Source organism: Triticum aestivum, chromosome 5D (assembly GCF_018294505.1).
Source record: "Triticum aestivum cultivar Chinese Spring chromosome 5D, IWGSC CS RefSeq v2.1, whole genome shotgun sequence".
In the NCBI taxonomy this organism is placed as follows: Eukaryota; Viridiplantae; Streptophyta; class Magnoliopsida; order Poales; family Poaceae; genus Triticum; species Triticum aestivum.
Window position 1 is genome coordinate 182,483,129 of NC_057808.1, and position 21,125 is coordinate 182,504,253.

Here is a 21,125-nt window from a genome sequence, read left to right on the forward strand (position 1 = left end):
ATTTTTTCCGTTCGATCTATCCTAGAGTCCGTACTAAGATAACACCAAAGCAAGTTCATATTCATAATGCTCAGTCCACACAAAGAACTATAAAGAGACCCCTAAGTTTTCGTCGGAGAAAAACGTGCATCAACCCCTAAGCATAGATTACCCCAATATCACCGCGGGAATCCGCGAGTTGAATGCCATAACATATATGAAGTGAATCAATAAGATACCCCAATTGTCACCTCAAGTATTCATACCGCAAGACATATATCATGTGTTCTCATCTCTGAATATTCAATCCAACATGACAAAACTTTCAAGGGTAAAGATTCAATTCATCACAACAAGAGTATAGAGGGGAGAAACATCATACGATCTGACTATATTAACAAAGCCCATGATATATATCACGAGAGAGAGAGAGAGAGAGATAAAACACATAGCTACTGGTACAAACCCTCAGCCCCGAGGGTGGACTACTCCCTCCTCATCGTGGTGGCCGCCGGGATGATGAAGATGGCCAACGAATATGATTCCCCCCTCCGGCAGGGTGCCAGAACGGGTCTAGATTGGTTTTCGGTGGCTATGGAGCCATGCGGCAGCGGAACTTCTGATCTAGATTAACCCCGATGGGTTTCGGAATATTTGAGAATTTATAGTGCAAAGAAGGGGTGCGGGAGGCCACCGAGGTGGGCACAACCCACCTGGGCGCGCCAGGGGGGCCTGGCGCGCCCTGGTGGGTTGTGCCCCCCTCGGGGTATCCCCCAGGTGCAGCTCTGGCCCAATGGATGTCTTGTGGCCCATAAAAAATCCCCGTGGATTTTCTTTGCGTTTGGACTCCGTTTGGTATTGATTTCCCGTGATGTAAAAAACAAGCAAAAAATAGCAACTGGCACTGGGCACTGGGTCAATAGGTTAGTTCCAAATAATGATATAAAGTTGCTATAAAATGACTGTAAAACATCCAAGAATGATGAAATAACAACATGAATACATCATAAATTATAGATACGTTGGAGACGTATGAGGAACCACATCACACTCCAAGGTGTCTTCGTAAGCTCCAATCTTGAAGGAGAATTGAACGGTATGCTCGACGTGGATGGTACCGGAGTCGCTAAGCCATTGGACCTTGTAGGGATGAGGATGCTTCATCTTGACCAATTGTAGCTTGGAACACAGCTCTTCACTTGCCAAGTTGTGGCAACTTCCTCTGTCAATGATTACCTTCATGGAACGACGTGGATGCCCGCTTTGGTATGGAAGATGTGGCAATGTTGGTCTTCCGCTTGTTGGTGTTGAAGTGTGACGACCTTGGAGACAATGAGAGTGGGGATCGAATCATTGTCACAAAAGACTTTTTCATCTTCATCTTCATTCACTTGCTGGTGCATAGCCACATGCTCAAGAGCTTCCATTTCTTCTTCACTCATGGATTCGTATGTGCCATCGTCGTTGGCGATCATGGTGCGCTGGTTGGCGCACTCAAATGTCTTGTGGCCTCGGCCTCCACATGTGAATCATTTGATGGAACTTGTCTTGATGGCCTCATCCGGTGGAGTTGTAGATGATGAAGCTCTAGGCTTGAAGTGGCTTGTAGTAGGAGGAGGTCTTGAAGGTGTCGAAGTTTGCTTGTAACTTGACTTGTCGCCGTTGCTTGTAGAAGGTTTGGTTGAGGTAGAAGGCAATGTAGTCGTTGAAGCTTGGTTGTAGGAGCCTTATTTCTTCGAAGAGTACTTGGCATACTTGTAGTCTTCTTGCACTGTCGCTTCGCCTTGGTAGCTTGGTGCACTAGCTCGATGAGGTTGGAATAGGGTTGGAAGTCGGAAATCTTCTTGATAGGATGGTTGAGTCCATTCAAGAAACGTGCCATGGTTTGCTCCTCATCTTCCGTGACATTTGCTCTTATCATGGCAATCTCCATTTCCTTGTAATACTCTTTGGGCCAGTTCTTTTGGTGGCTTTTTTGGGCTTCTAGAATAAGCTGCCCCCTACCCAGCTTATTCTCGAAGCCCAACCAAACATATTTTTTAGAAGCCTATTAGTCAATTGTTAATTAGTAGGCTTCTAAATAAATAAATTTGGTTGGGTTTTTAGAATAAGTTAGCTAGGAGGCATCTTATCCAGCTTATTCTAGAAGCTAGCAAAAGAATTGGCCCTTCAACCGACTTTGTGCCTTGCTTGAGGAGTTGTAGCTTCTTGAAGAGGTCGCGGCTATAGTACATGGGTACAAAGCACGCTCCCATGACATCCTTCATTTGAGCCCATGTTGTGATTGGTGGGTCACCTTTTGCTTCTCGCCTCTCAATGAGTTGCTCCCAACAAATGAGGACATAGTCTTGGAACTCAAGAGATGCCATGGTGATCTTATTTTCTTCTTCATAGTTGTGCAAGCGAAAGATCTTGTCAACTTTCAATGCCCATGAAAGGTAGTCTTCGGGACCGTTGCTTTCGGAGAACTTAGGCATGGTGAACTTGAGCCTCCCATAGCGTTGCTCTTCATTGTGTTGGGATCGATGGTGATGATGAGGATGCTCTTGTCGTGGAGGAGGGTCTTGAGCCTCTTGCTCCTCGTACTCTGCTTGATTAGCTTGGCATTGAGGGAGTGGAATTCTTGCATGGTTCCTCATCTCTTGAAGCTCTTCACGACAGGCGGCTTCTTCTTGGTGCTCATGGCGGATAGCCTCGTCTTGTTCCCGGTTGCGTGCACGGACGGCTTGGGTTGATGCACGTAGAGCTTGTTGGGCTTCAAGGGCTTGTTCCTCATGACGTTGTTTCTATTGTTGAAGGGCATCACCATCTTGTTCTTCTTGTCGATCTTGGCGTATTGGAGCTTGCTCTTGGATCGGAGGTTCATTAGCTTGTTGCCGTAGGCGTTAGCGCTCATAGAGACAGCCTTGTAAACCATTGCCATGGAATGGGTTTTGTGGAGCTTGATGATCTTCATGGTCTTGGCGACGTAGCGAACGAGCTCGAGGAGGACTTGCATCCGAAGAAGGTTGCGAAGAATGTCGACTTTAGTGGATCCTTCTTGAATATCATGATGATGTGGAAGAACAATTGACCATGATGGCTCGTATGTCTTCCTTGAGAGATGCCATCGATGTGTCGAAGTAGTCTCTTGTACGTTGCTTGGATTGTCGCAAGTCGGTAGCGAGTAGGTCGATGCGGTCGCCCAATGCTTCATTCTCTTGATGCAAAGCTCTTTGCGCGCCGAAGAGGTGGTTCTCGGTGACGTAGATGTTCGGGTCCTCATCTTGCTCGATGAAGAGTGGATTCAAAGAAGTAGTTGGCCTATCCATCATCTCAAGCAAATGTGAGTTGGAGAATGAAAAGAACTAGACCAAATGTACCTTACCCAATGTTGAAAATGGATCAATGATCACTCAATAGTTTAACAAGCAAATAGCACAATTGGTACCGGATCTCGTCGATTTCTCACACCTACACAAATAAAGCCTTTAGTGGAGCTTGGTGAGGATGCTGGCACAAAATATATGTGATTGTTATCAAGATTCAATAATGTTGAATAAGATTCACAAATTCGCAAATGCAACAAGTAGACCAATAGCAATATGTGGCATAGTGGAATACACTCACGGATAGATAAATGGGGTCGTGCAACCAAGGAACGAGCTCAAAATGTGGAAAGCACGGAAAATGCTCTTGTTGCACAACTCTAGAGAGACGCTAGCACGATTGCACAATAGGCGGATACGAGACTTGTGCACAACCTATAAAGCAAAAATGCAATGATTTCTATCCCAAGTATGCTATATGTATGGTGTTCCGGTGATATGATCCAAGATGATCGAGTATGACAATCTTAATGTAGCATGATGCTATGGTTCTTGCTTAAAATCTCTTTGTTTATCTTTCTATTTTGCTTAAAAGTTTGTTGGCTCTTTCTCTTGTGAGGTCTTTCTTTGGACACTTATGCAAAACTTCACGAACCAAGATAGCAATTGTGTATATGGGGTGACAACCTTGTGACACAAGAGATGATGTCAAGATGCTTGTACCAAGATGATGTGTTATGTATGCGATGGGAACTATGATCACTAATGTGCACAAGTAACGTTGCTGGGCAATACTCAAATGGCTAGTCTCGATAGGGAAGTGACGCAAAAATGGCTATGAGGTTATCAATGCGATGGCAAGGAGTACATAAAGGTGTCATCGAGGTTACCGCCCTTGCTTGCGGCTGATGGTGTCAAAATGGTGAAGCTGTCATTGTCAATGATAAGTCCGTGTCGAAGATGAGCTACGGTGATGTCATTGTTGAACCGTCCCTAAGTAGCCGAAACACGTTAGGAAACAAAAACTGCAGCTCAAATTCTCAAAGAACAAAACGTGTCAAAGTTGTCGGAGTTGGTAGCGGGTAAGCGATGGTGGTTGCGGAAAGCGGTGGTGGTATGCGGCAATGCAATGAGGGGTTATGGAGTGGTGGTGCGGAAAGTGTAGTGGGTGGCTAAAAATTTTCGGGGGAAAATTTACGTTTCGTCAGGTTCGGTCGGATCACTACAGGAATCAGCTACTTTGCCATCTGCCACGGCAGACGGCAAAGGCAAGGATGGCGGACGGCAAAGGCCTTTGCCGTCTGCCGCGGACGGCAAAAGGCTCCGGCAAAGAAGGCATCGGCAAAGAGCTTCTTTGCCGTCTGCTTTTTGAAGCGGACGACAAAGGGGCCTTTGCCATTAGCGGCGGACGGCAAAGAAAGCCGACGGCAATAAATTCGCTGTTAGTCCGTTAGGCGGCTAACGGCAGCCTTTGCCATCCGTCGCTGACGGCAAAGAGCATCAAGCCTTTGCCGTCTGCCACTGTAGGCAAACTGACCAAATGGGTCAGCTGCCAGGAAGCACAGGTGGTTGCCACGTGGCTTCTTTGCCGTCCGCGGCAGACGGCAAAGAGCCCGTTGCCGTCGGTGGCAGACGGCAAAGAGCCTGCATTGCCTCTTTTTTCTATTTTTTCTTATACCCAACCATTTTCACAGCAAATAGATGATACATATATATTTTTCACTTGGCAAGTTCACAACAAACATATGAGATATCCAACACATATAATTTCATCATACATGCATAGTTCCATCAACCATACATAGCAAGTTCCACATACATGCATCCAACCATACATATTACAATAGTGTCATCCTACCATACATGCATAGTTCATCGATACAAAAGAAACATAGTTCATCCAAACAAGCACTCCATCTATAAAAGCACAAATGGGAAAGAAGCACTCCATCCATGCAAGCTTCCGTGAATTAAATCAAATCTGCAAATGATAAACAAGATGTTAGAAAAAGAAGAAGAAAATAAAGAAGAAGAAGACTATAAGAAGTAAGCATACTTAAGTAAAATGGAGCTAACCTAGAAGAAAATGAAGAAGAAGAAGAAGTTGACTAGAAGAATACTAGAAGAAGACTAGAAGAAGAAGACTATAATTAAGCTTATTATGTAAACTTGGTCATTTTGTGCTAACATAAGTAATTTTGGAGTTAACCTATAGGAAACTAAGCATATTAGAGATAACTTAGCATATTAGAGCCAACTTAGGTAAAATGGAGCCAACCTAGCTAATTATGCCATCTTTGGGTGAACTAAGCATATTAGCTAACTTATAGCTAACTTATGTCATTTTGGACAAGAAGAAGAAGAAGACTATAAGCTTATTATGTAAACTTGGTCATTTTGTGCTAACATAAGTAATTTTGGAGCTAACCTATAGGAAACTAAGCATAGTAGAGATAACTTAGCATATTAGAGCCAACTTAGGTAAAATGGAGCCAACCTAGCTAATTATGCCATCTTTGAGTGAACTAAGCATATTAGAGCTAACTTATGTCATTTTGGAGAAGAAGAAGAAGAAGAAGAAGACTATAAGCTTATTATGTAAACTTGGCCATTTTGTGCTAACATAAGTAATTTTGGAGCTAACCTATAGGAAACTAAGCATAGTAGAGATAACTTAGCATATTAGAGCTAACATATGTAACTAAGCATATTAGAGCTAATATAGGTAACTAAGCATATTAGAGCTAACTATATATAGATCATTTTGGAGATCTGACATACCTGACATAGTTCAGTTCTCATTGTTCTTCTCCTTCTCCTTCCTCAGCCTGATGCGCCAAGAGCGGCGAGGCGGTGGAGGCAGTGGGATGTAGTCTTCTACCACAATTGGCATGGTCATGCCGCCCAGCTGTGCGATCGCCGACGCCACCACCGGCGCGAGGTCATTGTCAGGTACCACCACCATCGCGAGGCCATCTTCAGGCAGGACAGGCACGACCATCGCTAGGTCATCCTCAGCCACCACCATCTCTTGCCCATGGTGCGCCACCACCATCTCTTGCCCTTGGTCAGCCACCACCATCGCTAGGTCATCCTCAGCCTGATGCCCACTCTGCTCCTCTTCTTCCCCACTCCAGTCCGGATCATCCTCCTTGCTGTCTTTGCTGGAGCCCGAATCGCTGCTGCTTTTGCTATAGCCAGAATCGCTGCTGCTTTGGCTGTAGCCAGTGTCACTGCTGCTGCTCCCATTGCCTGTCCAAATGCAACAATTAATGACTGTTAACAACGATGCGAGACAAAGCCAAATGTAGAGGAATAAGAAGAGGCAGAACGTACTGGCATCATCGTCCTCAGCGTAGCGCATGCGACACATAGTCGCGTTGAACACCTTCACGATGAGCATGGTGGCGTCGTCGTCGTACCTGAAGAGAAGGAAGTACCACAGCCGCTGGTCGTAGGCATGGTAGAACTTCTCCCAGCCACGACACAGGTACATGTGGCCCTCCTTGATCACCAACCCCACGTCCCACAGCCTGCGAAACCCACTGCCGGCCTGTCGCAGCTTCACATTATTTGGTGGATCTTCACCCAGCATGTTCATAAAAGTGTCGGCAGCCTCTGCAGTTTGGGACAAGGAGTGATGTAGCAAACAGCAGAGTTATCATAATGAGATGGGTGAAGGGGAGATCTCTCCTTTTATATACCTGCCTCTTGGAGGAAGACCCAAGTATGATACTGAAGAACTCAAAAGCATCCAACTCGTACTCCGGTGTGGCAGAGTGGAGCCTGCGGTGACGGCCTCCCCCCATCTCTAATAAGCAGCAGAAGAGACCAATTAGTATCTAGCTAGAAGCATATCTATAAACATAGAGCCAAGTTTCTAGACATGAAAGAAAACTGAGAGAAAAAAAGCAATGCACTTGTGCTCAACAACATCAACAACACTTAGTTAATTTGGTAGGTTAGTTGGCAATGGCAATTGGCACTCTTCAAAACTAGGGATTTCTTTAGACGTGAAAGAAAACTGAAAATGTTGAAAAAAAGAGAAGAGTAATATAAAAATAGGGGGAAAATACACTTCTTCTTTCTCCTCTTTATCTTCTTCTTTTTTTCATCTTTCTTCTTTCTTCTTAACCAAAACTAAACCTAAAGTTCCTTCTGGTGTGATCACATTGGAATACTTGTGGCAACAAATCATAGTTGCACCATATTTTAGGTGGCTCTAGGGTGTAGTGTCGTAAAATCAATTTACTTTGTATGCAAATCAGAATGTATAGTTTGCATTTCCGCAAAAAAGAAAAGGAAAAGACGAGTATAGTTTGCCTCTTATGACAGATTCCATAAGCAATATGCATGCCTTGTTGTTTTCTCAAATTAGACTAATTCGAGTGTTGCTGATTGATGAATTTGAATATATGCAAAGGAATTTGAGGAAAGCTTTTGCTCTTCTCACTATTAGTTTCATAATCTTTTCTACAACCCCTTCAAGGAGTCCGTGGATAACTTTCATTTACAGTTCACTAGATATGTGTATTACATTTTCTGTTGGAAATGCATTTGAATTCATTTATCACAAATACTAATTCTAAAGTTTAACTCTGATGATACGGTTGCCACGTACCTACCAAGACATGCCAATATTTTTTTCTTGTATACAAAAGAACTCGTGCACTAATATTTACTTCACTGAAAGATTTTTCACTTTGAAGGGAAATAGTTTTTGTTCCATCATCTATTAATAATATAACAATAATAATTCATTATATGCCAATGAGTTGAGAAATCTGGCTATCTATGCTCTAAACCTAAACTAAAGTAAACCTAAACTAAACCAAACCTAAACTAAACTTAAAATACAGAAACAAAAACAGAAAAAATACAAGAGGTCTCACCGGGTGGAGGAGGGGGCGCCGGAGGGGTGGGGCGGCCGCGGTGGTGGAGGAGAGGGGCGCCGGGGCGGCCGGGTGGAGGAGGGGGCGCTGGAGCGGCGGGGAGGCCGCGGTGGTGGAGTAGAGGGGCGCCGGGGCCGCCTAGTGGAGGAGGGAGCGCCAGAGCGGCAGGGCGGCCGCGGTGGTGGAGCAGAGGGGCGCCGGGGCCACCGGGGTGGAGGAGGGGGTGCCGCGGTGACGTGGGTGGCGTGGGGCGGCGGCGGCTCGGGCACGGGGCGGCGTGGCGCGACGACGGGATGGCGCAGGGCGGGGAAGGGGGTCACCGGGGCTGCTGGGGCGGCGCGGCGACAGGGGTGGCCCGGGGCGGCGGCGGCATGGGGGCGGGATGGTGCGGGGCGGCAGCGGCTCGGGCACGGGGCGGCGCGGCGTGACGACGGGGATGGCACGGGGCGGGGAAGGGGGTCACCGGGGCTGCTGGGGCGGCGCGGTAACGGGGGTGGCGCGGGGCGGCGGCGACACGGGGGCGGGATGGTGCGGGGCGGCAGCGGCTCGGGCGCGGGCGCAGAGAGAGAGAGGGGACATATGTGGGGCGCGGGCGGGCGTCGATATGGATTTTAGTTAGGGCACGGTTCTTTGCTGTCCGCCAGCAGATGGCAAAGATCCTAGCTAACGGGCGTTAGCTTGGCCACTTTCTTTGCCGTCTGCTAGCGGACGGTAAAGACAGTGTCCGTTAGGTGGTTGTCGGTAGTGGGCCACCCTCATTCTTTGCCGTCTGCTAGCGGACGGCAAACACTATATGCCATCCGCTGGAGGACGGCAAAGACTTGGCTGACGGCAAATACGGTCTTTGCCGTCAGCTTCTATTGAGCTGACGGCAAAGAAGGTCTTTGCCATCCGCTAGCTGACGGCAAAGACATGGCTGATGGCAAAGATCCTGATTCCAGTAGTGGATGTCCGGTGGTGGTCGGACGATCGGAGGCTGTCAGTCGTCCGGTGCCTGGGCTATTTGGGCACGGGATGAACTTCTAGGGTTTGTGGTGGAGAAGCAAAATTTGGTCAAAATTGGACGAATTTGTGGATGGAAATTTGGGAAATGATGGCGAAAAGTTAGATCCACTCGTGGCAAAGAAAATCCATGGATCAAATGCAACAAAACTTCATCACACCAACAAATCACAAAAAAAAATTGGGGCTATTTTTGTGGGGATTTTTGAAATTGGGACAAAATCAACAAAATTAGTCCAGAAAAGAGGGGTAGGGGCTCCAAATTCGTGATCAACCTTGGCTCATGATACCAAGATGATGTAGGGTGGAACCCTAGGGCTGATCTTTCACGATTTGGAGGGGATTCCACGACGAACACAACAAACACACGAGGGAAAACACGAGGGGAAATACTCAAATCAATGGGAAATGATCACACATGTGCTAGATCCATGAACACAAAGAGGTCACAACGATCCAAAGACAACAAAGGAAGGATACAAGTAGCTAGTTCTTCTCCAAGAGGAGGTCTTGAATCCACTAGGGGATCTTCCCTTTTGGGGTCTTCAATCCACTTGGGATCTTCTCCGCGGAGGCCTCAGTCTCCAATGGAGTATGTATCAAGTGGGTGAGCAAAGCTCTATCTCTCATATGAGCTAAACCAATGCTAACCCTAGAAAAGTGGAGGTCGAGTCGTATATATAGTCTAGAGGGGCGAAGGGGTACATGGGCCTCGGCCCAACACTCTATACGCAGACAGGCGTCGGTCGTCCGGTCACTACCGAACGTCCGGTGGCTCGCGAGGGTCCGATCGTCCGATATTTTGGCTCGGATGGGTCGGCGTCAGATTTTTGGTCGGGGTCGGATGTCTGGTCGTCAGTCGTCCGGAGGTCTTCGGACTTCCGTTAATTTCTCTTCTGTTGGGTGACACCGGATGTCCAGAGGGGCTCGGTCGTCCGGAAGCTGGGAGGTGTCAGACATCCGGTATGTGTCAGTTGTCCGACCTCTGTAGCGTACGCTGGCTGGGACTTGGGCTGGCTGGCTGGCACTTCAGGCGTCAGGCGTCCGGCCTGGTTCGGTCGTCCGATGGTTGTAGGGTTTCTGGCAGCTCCTCTTCTTGGTCCTTGTACTTGGTGCTCTCGCCATCTTGTCCGTTGGATGTAGTTGTTCCATGGCTTGCCTCTAAGTACCTGATCACACATAGGGTCTCCGGTTGAGGTAGTAGCCATGTCTCACATGTGGAAAGTAGTAGTTCGAAGAGGAGCGAGTTTGCCTTGGTTTCAACAGCCCTTGCTCGAGCTCTAGTCATTGGTCCATGTGGTGTCACGGGAGACGTAGGTAAGTCCATGGGTATGACCACAGGATGCTCCGCATTAGGCTATTTGCAGAACTTATGTTGTACATTAGAAACATGAATGTAAAGAGGTTTGGACGAATCCTTCTTATGTCCAATAAAGAAGTTATGATGCGATTAAACAATGACGGATTTGCACTCTCTCGAACGATATATTGTTTACCATGATTACCTATTAGATTCATTGTAAAATTAATCAAAGTGCGAGGCTAAAGGCAAATTAGAAGAACCACCTTCATAAAAAATAGCATGTCATGCATCATATCGATGATCACATGTTGTTTGGGATGGAAAATCTTACAGGCCACTTGGTTGGCATGCGAGAGCAAGGAGATAGCAATAGCCTACATCTATCTGCACAAATGGAATGTTGTCAAGAGGGCCTGTGAGAAGATGAGGCTGCACATCGTTTGGCTCTGTCTGATGACCAAGCTTCATGTCACTGCCCCAAGAAAACTTATACACACATCCCTCCCGGGATAAATGGCAGTAAAGAAGTTGCCAATTGCTGCTTGTACAATGTACATGTCCTTCATTGATTCTACCATTTGTGGTGTAGTCACAACCCTTGAACCTTGATTCCCAAATTCTACCTCTCTGAAAGAATCGTTCCCAAATGCATACACCCTACCAGCATCACTGACAAGCATTATACGTCCTGCTCCTGCTGCTACCTGAATAATTCAAACCCCCTGCAATTATCTACAAGAGTACCAAAACAAGCTTAACACTCTTCTCAGAGACATTTGAGTCATGGTTAAATTCATGGTAACTGTAAATTCCAGAAGCACCTGATAGGACGTGGTCTCTAATCCTCTTCTAAAGTGGCATGGCCAAGTTGGCAGAGTTGTTGGACCCAAAAGTGTATGCAGCACCACTTGTTGTCACAGCGATGTTGTGACCTGGTCCAGCAATTGCTTGAGACTTTTCTGAACGACAGCATGCTTCACCTTCCATTATGAACCTAAGAACCAGCTTCCAACTCCCACCGCAGCGTTGCTTAAACATTTCTCTAAAAGATATAAGTGAAGCACTAGAGCAACTACCTAGCTTAAAAGATGTACGTGAAGCACATAGAGTATTCTAACAAATCACGAATAATGTGTGTCCATCTCAAAAAGGTGTGTTCATTAAAGATGATTGTGGAAAACTAAAAAGCAAACGAAGCCTAATATAATACACGACACTCCAGCAAAACTCATATCATGTGATGAATAAAAATATAGCTCCAAGTAATTTACCGATAGTTGGTAGAGGAAAGAGGGGATGCCTTCCGGGGCATCCCCAAGTTATATGCTTGGGAGTCCTTGAATATTACCTTGGGGTGCCTTGGGCATCCCCAAGCTTAGGCTCTTTCCATTCCTTATTCCTTCACCCATCGTGATCTCACTCAAAACTTGAAAACTTCAGCACACAAAACTCAACATAAAACTCATGAGATCCGTTAGTATAATCAAGCAAATCACCACTTTAGGTACTGTTGTAAACCCATTCATATTTTATTATTGCATTATACCTACTGTATTCTAACTTCGCCATGGCTTATACCCCCAGATACAATCCATAGATTCATCAAAACAAGCAAATAACGCAACAAAAACAGAATTTGCAAAAACGAACAATCTATAGTAATTCAAAGAATGACCATACTTCTGCAACTCCAAAAATTCTGAAAGATTAGGAAAACATGGGCAATTTTTATATATTTCATGTGTAAAAAATTCAGAATTTTATCACGCTCCAGTAAATCTCAATAATTCTTCTACTGGGCGCAAAAGTTTCTATTTTTTCACAGAATCAAAGCAACTATCATGCAAATCATCCCAAAGGCTTTACTTGGCACAAACACTAATTTAAACACAAAAACACGACCATAACAAAAGCATAATTGTGTGCACAGCAAAAACTGAAAAAGAACTAGAAAAACTAAGATAGCCATTGGGTTGCCTCCCAACTAGCGCTATTGCTTTACGCCCCTAGCTAGGCGTAATGCAAAGTTTCAAGAGTTGTCATCTTTCTTCTTCTCATCTAGAGATGTACTTATCAAGAGGCTTTTCAAAGACAACATGGAACACATCATCAACCAAAATCTTAGCATCATTAAGTTGGTCATCTTCAAACCCTTCTTGGTTTGCTTTTACAATCCAAGAGTACTATTTATTAATACCATTGAAAACTTGTTGGATCATGTTTAAAGGAGGAATTTACTTTTTGGCATTCTCATCAGAAGTGTGGTTATGACGAAATAAATATCTCAACAAGTAATCTTCATTGTATAAAATTTCATCTATCACCGGTTTTTCACGTCTTGCTACTTAAAGTTCTAACCTCTCCAATCCCACTTTTATCAGTCTTTATATTAAGATCTTTAAATCCGAATCATTGGGACGCCTTCTAGCTAAAGTTGACTCATCTCCAGTCCCATATTTATCAAGATTTATATTATAAAACAAAGATTCAATAGGAGTCACACCAATCACTTTAAGATCTTCAGTATTATTTAAAGACTCCGGTTTAGCGGCCGTCTTATTTACCAAAGTAGTATTTTTATCGGAAATTTGGCCTACTGAATTTTCAAGATGAGAAAATTGAGATTTAAGACCATAAAATTCCTTAGTAACATCATCAAGCTCTTTATTAATATATTCCATCATAGTTTTATGTTCTTTAAGCTCGTTCCTAAAGAAACTATTATGCTCAAATTGTAAAGACATGAAACTTTTTGCATTATTTTCAATCTCTTCCAATTTCCTATAATAAGGATCAAAGCCTTTGAGTTGAGCCATAAGAGTAAACAAGCAATCTAGCACACGAGCAAACAAAAAGCAAACGAAAAGACGAACGCAAGAAGGGCGAATAAAAAGGCAAATATTTTTGTGTTTTTCTGAAAACGTTTTAGAAGTGGGGGAGAGGAAAATGAGAGGCAAATGGAAAATAATGTAATGCAAGAGATGAGAGTTTACGGTGGGTACTTGGTAGGCTTGATGTATAACCTCCCCGGCAACGGTGCCATAAATTGTTCCTGCTACTTCTTGAGCTTGCATTGATTTTCCCTTGAAGAGGAAAGGGTGATGCAGCAAAGTAGAGATAAGTATTTCCCTCAGTTAAGAACCAAGGTATCAATCCAGTAGGAGGCACAAGCAAGTCTCCAATCTATGCACCTGCACAAACTAACAAACACTTGCAGTCAACGTGAAAAAGGGGTTGTCAATCCCTTCACGGTCTCGAACAAGAGTGAGATCTAATAGAGATAGGTATAAAAGATTACTAAAACGTAAAATAAAGTAAAAACAAATAAATTGCAACAAGGTATTTTTGGGTTTTTTGATTTATAGATCTGAAAATATATGATGGAAAATAGACCCGAGGGCCATAGGTTTCACTAGAGGCTTCTCTGTCGAAAGAAAACATACGATGGGTAAACAAATTACTGTTGAGCAATTGATAGAAAAGCGCAAAGTGATGACGATATCCAAGGCAGTGATTATGAATATAGGCATCACGTCCGTGTCAAGTAGACCAAAACGATTCTGCATCTACTACTATTACTCCACACATTAACTGTCTCCTCCCTGCATCTAGAGTATTAAGTTCATAAGAACAGAGCAACACTTTAAGTAAGATGACATGATGTAGAGGGATAAACTCAAGCAATATGATCAAAACCCCATCTTTTTACCCTTGATGGCAACAATACAATACGTGCCTCGCTACCCCTACTATGTCACTAGGTGAGGACACCCCAAGATTGAACCCAAAACTAAGCACCTCTCCCATTGCAAGAAGAACCAATCTAATTGGCCAAACCAAACCGATAATTCAAAGAGAAATACAAAGATATTTAATCATGCAGAAAAGAGTTCAGAAAAGACTCAAATAATAATCATATATAATCTGATCATAAATCCACAATTCACCGGGTCTCGACAAACACACCGCAAAAGAATATTACATCTGATAGAACTCCAAGAACATCGAGGAGAACATTGTATTGAAGATCAAAGAGAGAGAAGAAGTCATCTAGCTACTAACTATGGACCTGTAGGTCTATGGTAAACTACTCACGCTTCATCGGAAGGGCAATAGAGTTGATGTAGATGCCCTATGTGATCGAATCCCCCTCCGACAGGGTGCCGGAAAAGGCCCCAAGATGGGATCTCACAGGAATAGAGGCTTGCGACGGCAAAAAGGTATTTTGGTGGACCCTTCTGTTGGTTTGGGAATATTTGGGAATTTATAGCGCATGAATTAGGGTTGGACGACTCTCGAGGGGCCCACAAGCCAAGGAGGCGCCCCCCTAGGGCGTGGCCTGAGGGCTTGTGGTTCCCTCGTGACTCTTCTGGCCCCCTCTCCAGGCTCCGTGGATGTCTTCTGGTCCAAGAAAAATCACCGTAAAGTTTTATTCCGTTTGGACTCCGTTTGATATTCCTTTTATATAAAACTCAAAAACAAGGAAAAAACAGAAACTAGCACTTCCCAAAAATAATATAATATACCATGTTAATGCATATAAAACATCCAAAACAGATAATATAATATCATTGAACAATAAAAAATTATAGATACGTTGGAGACCATCAGACCGCTGCCTCTATCCATAAGCACCCTGGTTAATCTGAAACCACCCACTATGGGGTCAAGGACTAGTGTGACAGGTGTTCAGATGGGGCAGCCCTTGGTTTGTCTTCCTCATTGAACGTGATCGGTGTGTTCATCCATGAGTTAGTTGCTGTGACCCGGTGGACATGGTCGATCTCTCGAAGTGCTCTTTTCCTTTGATTTTTTGAGGAAAATGTTTCATAGATCGTTAGAACATCATTGTTGCTGTATGGGGGTGTCGCTGATCGTCTATAGGGGGGTGAGACCGAGGATTGCTTCGCCACTCTTAGCCACCTGTCTGACCACCCAACAAGCTCGAAGCCTGTGGGTTGGATTTGTATTCAGCAGGGCCGAGTGTATGGGACATGGTTTGTCCAGTAACTCATCGAGGACTGATCTGTGTCTGGTGAGGAATCTATTCCTCTTCCTGGCAGGCTCATATTCCAGCAACCGCCGTGGATATGTGCGCTTGGCCTGAGTTTTTTTGATTGCTCGGCATGGGTGGAATCCCTCTGCATTTGCTGCATTTTCCAAGCTCTTTCCATGGTGCAATATTTGCGTACCAGGTCCGATAATTCGGTGAAGCTTTGCACATGGCACCGGGCGAGGGCATTAAAAATTCCTTCATCCCGGCAGTTGTACCGAAAGGTCTCTATTAGTTCTTGATCGCAGCAGTCCGTCATTTTATCTTTGACCAGGAGGAATCTTGCCCAGTAATGGTGGACTGTTTCTCTAGGCTGCTGCTTGATGTACATCAAATCCCATGCGCCAGGGTTTCCCTAATTACTTGGGGAGTACTCGACGTGGTGGGTGGGTGGGACAAAACCCCGTGCTTCGATCAGTAGTGGATCCGGAATATTAGCAGCGGTGTCGATCATCCCCGGGTTGTCCGGTATGACGAATGTGGATTCCGAGTTGTCCATGCAGTGCGGCGCAGACTCAAGGTCATGCTTCGAATTGAAGTCTGGTTCCGAGCTCTCTTCTTGGCCTTGAGCCTGAGCGAGGTTGTCGCCAACCGAGATGTAGCTTGTTTTCAATTTCAGCGGCTGTGAGCCTTCGGCCGATTCTTCAACGGTGGTGACAAGGTGAGTGATAGGTGGGATGTAAACTTCCCTGTGGTCGGGCTTAAGCCCGATCTGGTCATAGACCGAGGGCCGGCCATCGGAGAATCCCATAGCTCAGATCTGATCTAGTAGATTGTTTAATGACGAAAGATCTGACGGGTCCATGCCTGCCGAATATTCGGGGCCGACTCGTAGTGTGACCGCTATGGGGATGCTCAAGGTTGTGCCCGGCCTGTGTTTGGCCGGGATCGACTCGGCTGATCTGGCGGAGTCGGGCTTTAAGGCCGGGCTCCGTGTTGTACTAGCCCCTGGCGACTTTACCTCTCCCGATGTTAAAGCATCAGAATCGGCGAACTTTTCTAAAGGAGCCGAGGTTCTTAACAGAGCGAGGTCTCCCCGGGGGCCGGCGGTGAACTCTAGGCTCTCGAATCTGACCATCTGGCCTGGGGCAAAGTTTCCAATCTGGCTGAGGTGGCTGGTCGGATCAGAACGCAGTATGATACTGCCAAACGCGAGATCGTGGCTGAGGACGGGGGCATCCTCAGCATGGATGGCGTTATTGACGTACAGGCAAGGCATCGATCCTTTTGGCGATCTGACAGTGGAACTCTCAATGAAAGCACCAATGTCGGTGTCAAAACCGGCGGATCTCGGCTAGGGGGTCCCGAGCTGTGGATCTTGGATCAATGGGGAACAAGGGATCGGGGACATGATGTTTACCCAGGTTCGGGCTCTCTCTAAGAGTTAAAACCCTACGTCCTGCTCGATTATATTGCTTGTGTATATGAGCATTACAGAGTCGATCTACCATGAGATCAGATGACATAAACCCTAGACTAGTAGGATAATGGTTGTTCTTCTAGCCTCTACGTACTAAATTCTCTAATTTATATAGACACCAGGGGTACTAGGGTTACATATGGTCGGTTACAACAAGAGGATCAACATACCTAATCTCCTATATTGACTTGGAGTACACACCAAGGCATAAAAGGTCTCCTATATGGATACGACACCATCCAATAGTCTACACTTCTAACAGCCACAGTGTGGCCCGGCTGTCTGGCCCATGAGAGTTAGGTCGTCAGCCCGAGGACCCCCCTGTCCAGGACTCCCTCGCCGACTACACATCAACTCGCGGGTACACTCACGGTCAACCCGACTTCACAGTTCTCTCGCGGGTACCCCTCGGGGCCGACCGGACTTCATCATGGTTCTAGGGGTAAAGTCAAAGTAACCGTGTGTCCAAAACAGCGAGGGGGAAACCCGAGGAACCACCGTCGATGGAATCCCACTCGATGTAACCGTCAAGGTGGACTTGGAGGAATCACCCTTGATGGTCAACACTTGAGGGGTTACACGCCACAGTCGTTATAGGGAGTGGTGAAGGAGGAGTCATCCTCGATGCCCATGACTGATTAGCTACACTACAGAGTTAACATCAAAAGTGCTATACAAGGTATCACCCTCGGCACTCGATAGTAACCCTACAGTGTCGTACAATGAAGGGGGGTGTGATGTGCTGTGTTGGGGCCTAGACGTTGATCACGTTGATCGAGTCATCGGGTAATCTAGCAGGGGCAACTGGGACAAGGTGAGGGGTCATAGGTGGATCACCAACCAACCTATATTAAGCAGTTTATGTTAAGCAGGTAAGGTACAAAAGCAGGTTACAAAAGCAAGCTATGCATCAGAATAGGATCATACAAAAGCAGTAGCAGTTCTAATGCAAGCATAAGAGAGAAGGGAAATGGGCGATATCAGAATGATCAAGCAGATTTGCTTGCCTGGAAGCTCTGCTGCAAAAGACTGGCTGTCAGAGGCATAGTCGTAGTCGGTAGCAGCGTTGGTCTCGGTGTCTACCAGAGAGAAGAGGGGTCAAGAAACAATAAATACAAAGCAAGCAAGTGCATCACTATGCATGACATGTCAATAAGCGGTGCTAGGCGTGACCTAACACAATACTACACATTGTAGACGGGGAGGGGAAACATCCGGAGGGGTTTTCCTAGCGTTTGGCATTTTTCGGACAGATGAAAGAGAGGGGACGGTTCCATGTTCATCATGCTAGGGGCATGTGACAGATGAACGGATTGCATATTCGGATTCGTTGTATTTTTGTGAACACATTTTATATGAATTATTTTCATCCGAGTTATGGATTATTTTATATGATTTTTCGAAGATTTAAACAATTTACGTAAATTTTATTAAATCAAAGTATATTTAATAATTAGCTAAATTACTAAATGTACACAACAGTAGCTAGCCCATGTGTATGAAAGTGGGCCAGGGGGTGCTGAGTCAACTCTTGACCAGTCGAGGGTTGACTGGTCAACCTGGTCAATTAGGACCCACCTGTGATAGACTAATGTTTAACAAGTTTAATGATATAGTTGATTTAGCAGTACTAATTACTGCTAACGGGGGGGGGAGGGTTAATCCTAATCAACAGGAGAGGGCCCTACTTGGCAGGGGCACAAGTCGGCCCCCAGTGGCTGAGTTCGCTCGTGCGGTTGAGGCATGCGGCCATGGCCATGGCCGGCGGCCACCGCGGGGCGCCTACCGGCGGGCGCTGCTAGGGGAGTGTCAAGTGGAGGCGGCCTTGGCCGGGATAAGAGGGGGTGCACGCGGGGTCGGGGCAAACTGCCGGCGGTGATAGCAGAACTGTGGCGACAGCTAGGGGGACGAGGCCACGCGCTGGCCGGGCGCGGTGGGTAGCAGCGGACGCGGCCATGCGCCGGCTGGCACGGCAGCAGCAACGGCAGCACAGAGAGCAGTAGTAGTGGGCGAGCAGGCATACAGGCGCAATGGAAGGCGAGCGCGGGTGCGACTAGCGTGAGGCCGGATGGACAGGAGGTGGATGCTGGCGCGGACACGTCGCGCGCGCGAGTGGGCAATGGCGGCAGAAGTAGTAGCAGTTGCTATGAACGGCGGTAGTCGGAGGCAAGGCGAGGGGGGCATGCAGTAGCGGGCGTGAGCGGCGCTGACGCGCACGCGGGAGGGGCGCGATGTGCGTGGTGGCGCATGGGATGACCAAGAGCAGCGACGAGCGCAACTGCGGGCTGGCGGACCCGACGGGCTGGGCAGCAGTTGGACACGGCCAACGGCACCACGGGCGGGCGGAGGGCGATGCCAAGTGTGGGTGGGCACGTACGGGTCCTGCGCGGGGTGAGGCAGAGGCAGGACGAGTGGGGGCGTGATGACCCACAAGTATAGGGATCAATCGTAGTCCTTTCGATAAGTAAAATTGTCGAACCCAACGAGGAGCAGAAGGAAATGACAAGTGGTTTTCAGCAAGGTAATTTCTGCAAGCATTGAAATTTTCGATGAAAATAGTTTGATAGCAAGGTAATTTGTAATAAGTAAGTAACGGTATGGTAAGTAAAGTGCGGCAAGGTAGCCCAATCCTTATGTGGCAAAGGACAAGCCAAAACGGTTTCTTATAATAGGGAAAACATTATTGAGGGTACACGGGAATTTCATCTAGTCACTTTCATCATGTTGGTTCGATTCGTGTTCGCTACTTTGATAATTTGAAATGTGGGTGGACCGCTGCTTAGGTGTTTTTCTTACTCGAACAAACCTACTACTTATGACTAACCCCCTCGCAAGCATCCGCAACTACGAGAAAAGTATTAAGATAAAATCTAACCATAGCATTAAACTTTTGGATCCAAATCGGTCCCTTAGGACCAAATATGGTGAAGTGCCATGTAGTCGATGTTCACATGACACCACTAAGGGAATCACAACATACATATCATCAAAATATCGAACACATATCAAATTCACATGATTACTTGAAACAAGATTTCTCCCGTGACCTCAAGAACAAAAGTAACTACTCACAAATGATAATCATGCTCAAGATCAGAGGGGTATTAAATAGCTTAATGGAGCTGGACATATAATCTCCCACCAAATAAACCATATAGCAGTCAACTACAAGATGCAATCAACACTACTAGTCACCCACAGGTACCAATCTCAGGTTCCGGTACAAAGATTGAACACAAGAGATAGGGTTTGAGAGGAGATGGTGTTGTTGAAGACGTTGATGGAGATTTCCCTCCCAAAGATAAGAGGGTTGTTGGTGATGATGTTGACGATGATTTCCCCCTCCGAGAGGGAAGTTCCCTCGGAGGAATCGCTCCACCGAAGGGCAAAAGTGCTCCTGCCCAAGTTCCGCCTCAAGACGGCGGTGCTCCATCCCGAAAGTCCTCCCCTTATTTTTTTCTAGGTCAAAATGACTTATATAACAGAAGAGGGGCACCGGCGATGGGCCGAGGAGAGCACTGCAGGAAATATGCCCTAGAGACAATAATAAAGTTGTTATTTTATATTTCCTTATATCATGATAAATGTTTATTATTCATGCTAGAATTGTAGTAACCGGGAACTTGATACATGTGTGGATACATAGACAAAACACCGTGTCCCTAGTAAGCCTCTACTAGACTAGCTCATTAATCAAAGATGGTTAAGTTTCCTAACCATAAACATGTGTTGTCATTTGATGAACTGGATCACATCATTAGAGAATGATGTGATGGACAAGACCTATCCATTAGCTTAGCATTATGATCGTTCAGTTTTATTGCTATTGCTATTGCTTTCCTCATGTCATATACATATTCCTTTGACTATGAGATTATGCAAATCCCGAATACCTTGTGTGCTATCAAACGTCACAATATAACTGGGTGATTATAAAGATGCTTACAGGTATCTCCGAAGGTGTTTGCTGGGTTGGCATAGATTGAGATTAGGATTTGTCACTCCGAGTATCGGAGAGGTATCTCTGGGTCCTCTCAATAATACACATCATAAGAAGCCTTGCAAGCAAAGTGACTAATGATTTAGTTGTGGGATGATGTATTACGGAATGAATAAAGAGACTTTCCGGTAACGAGATTGAACTAGGTATGAAGATACCGACGATTGA

At 45.8% G+C, this 21,125-nt stretch overlaps 1 pseudogene; it reads right to left on the bottom strand.

Moving 5' to 3' along the window:
* The window catches only part of LOC123120396 (probable E3 ubiquitin-protein ligase HERC3), a 79,278-nt pseudogene extending 62,990 nt beyond the window's left edge, over positions 1-16,288 (bottom strand).
* Between the last annotated feature and the right edge of the window lie 4,837 nt (positions 16,289-21,125).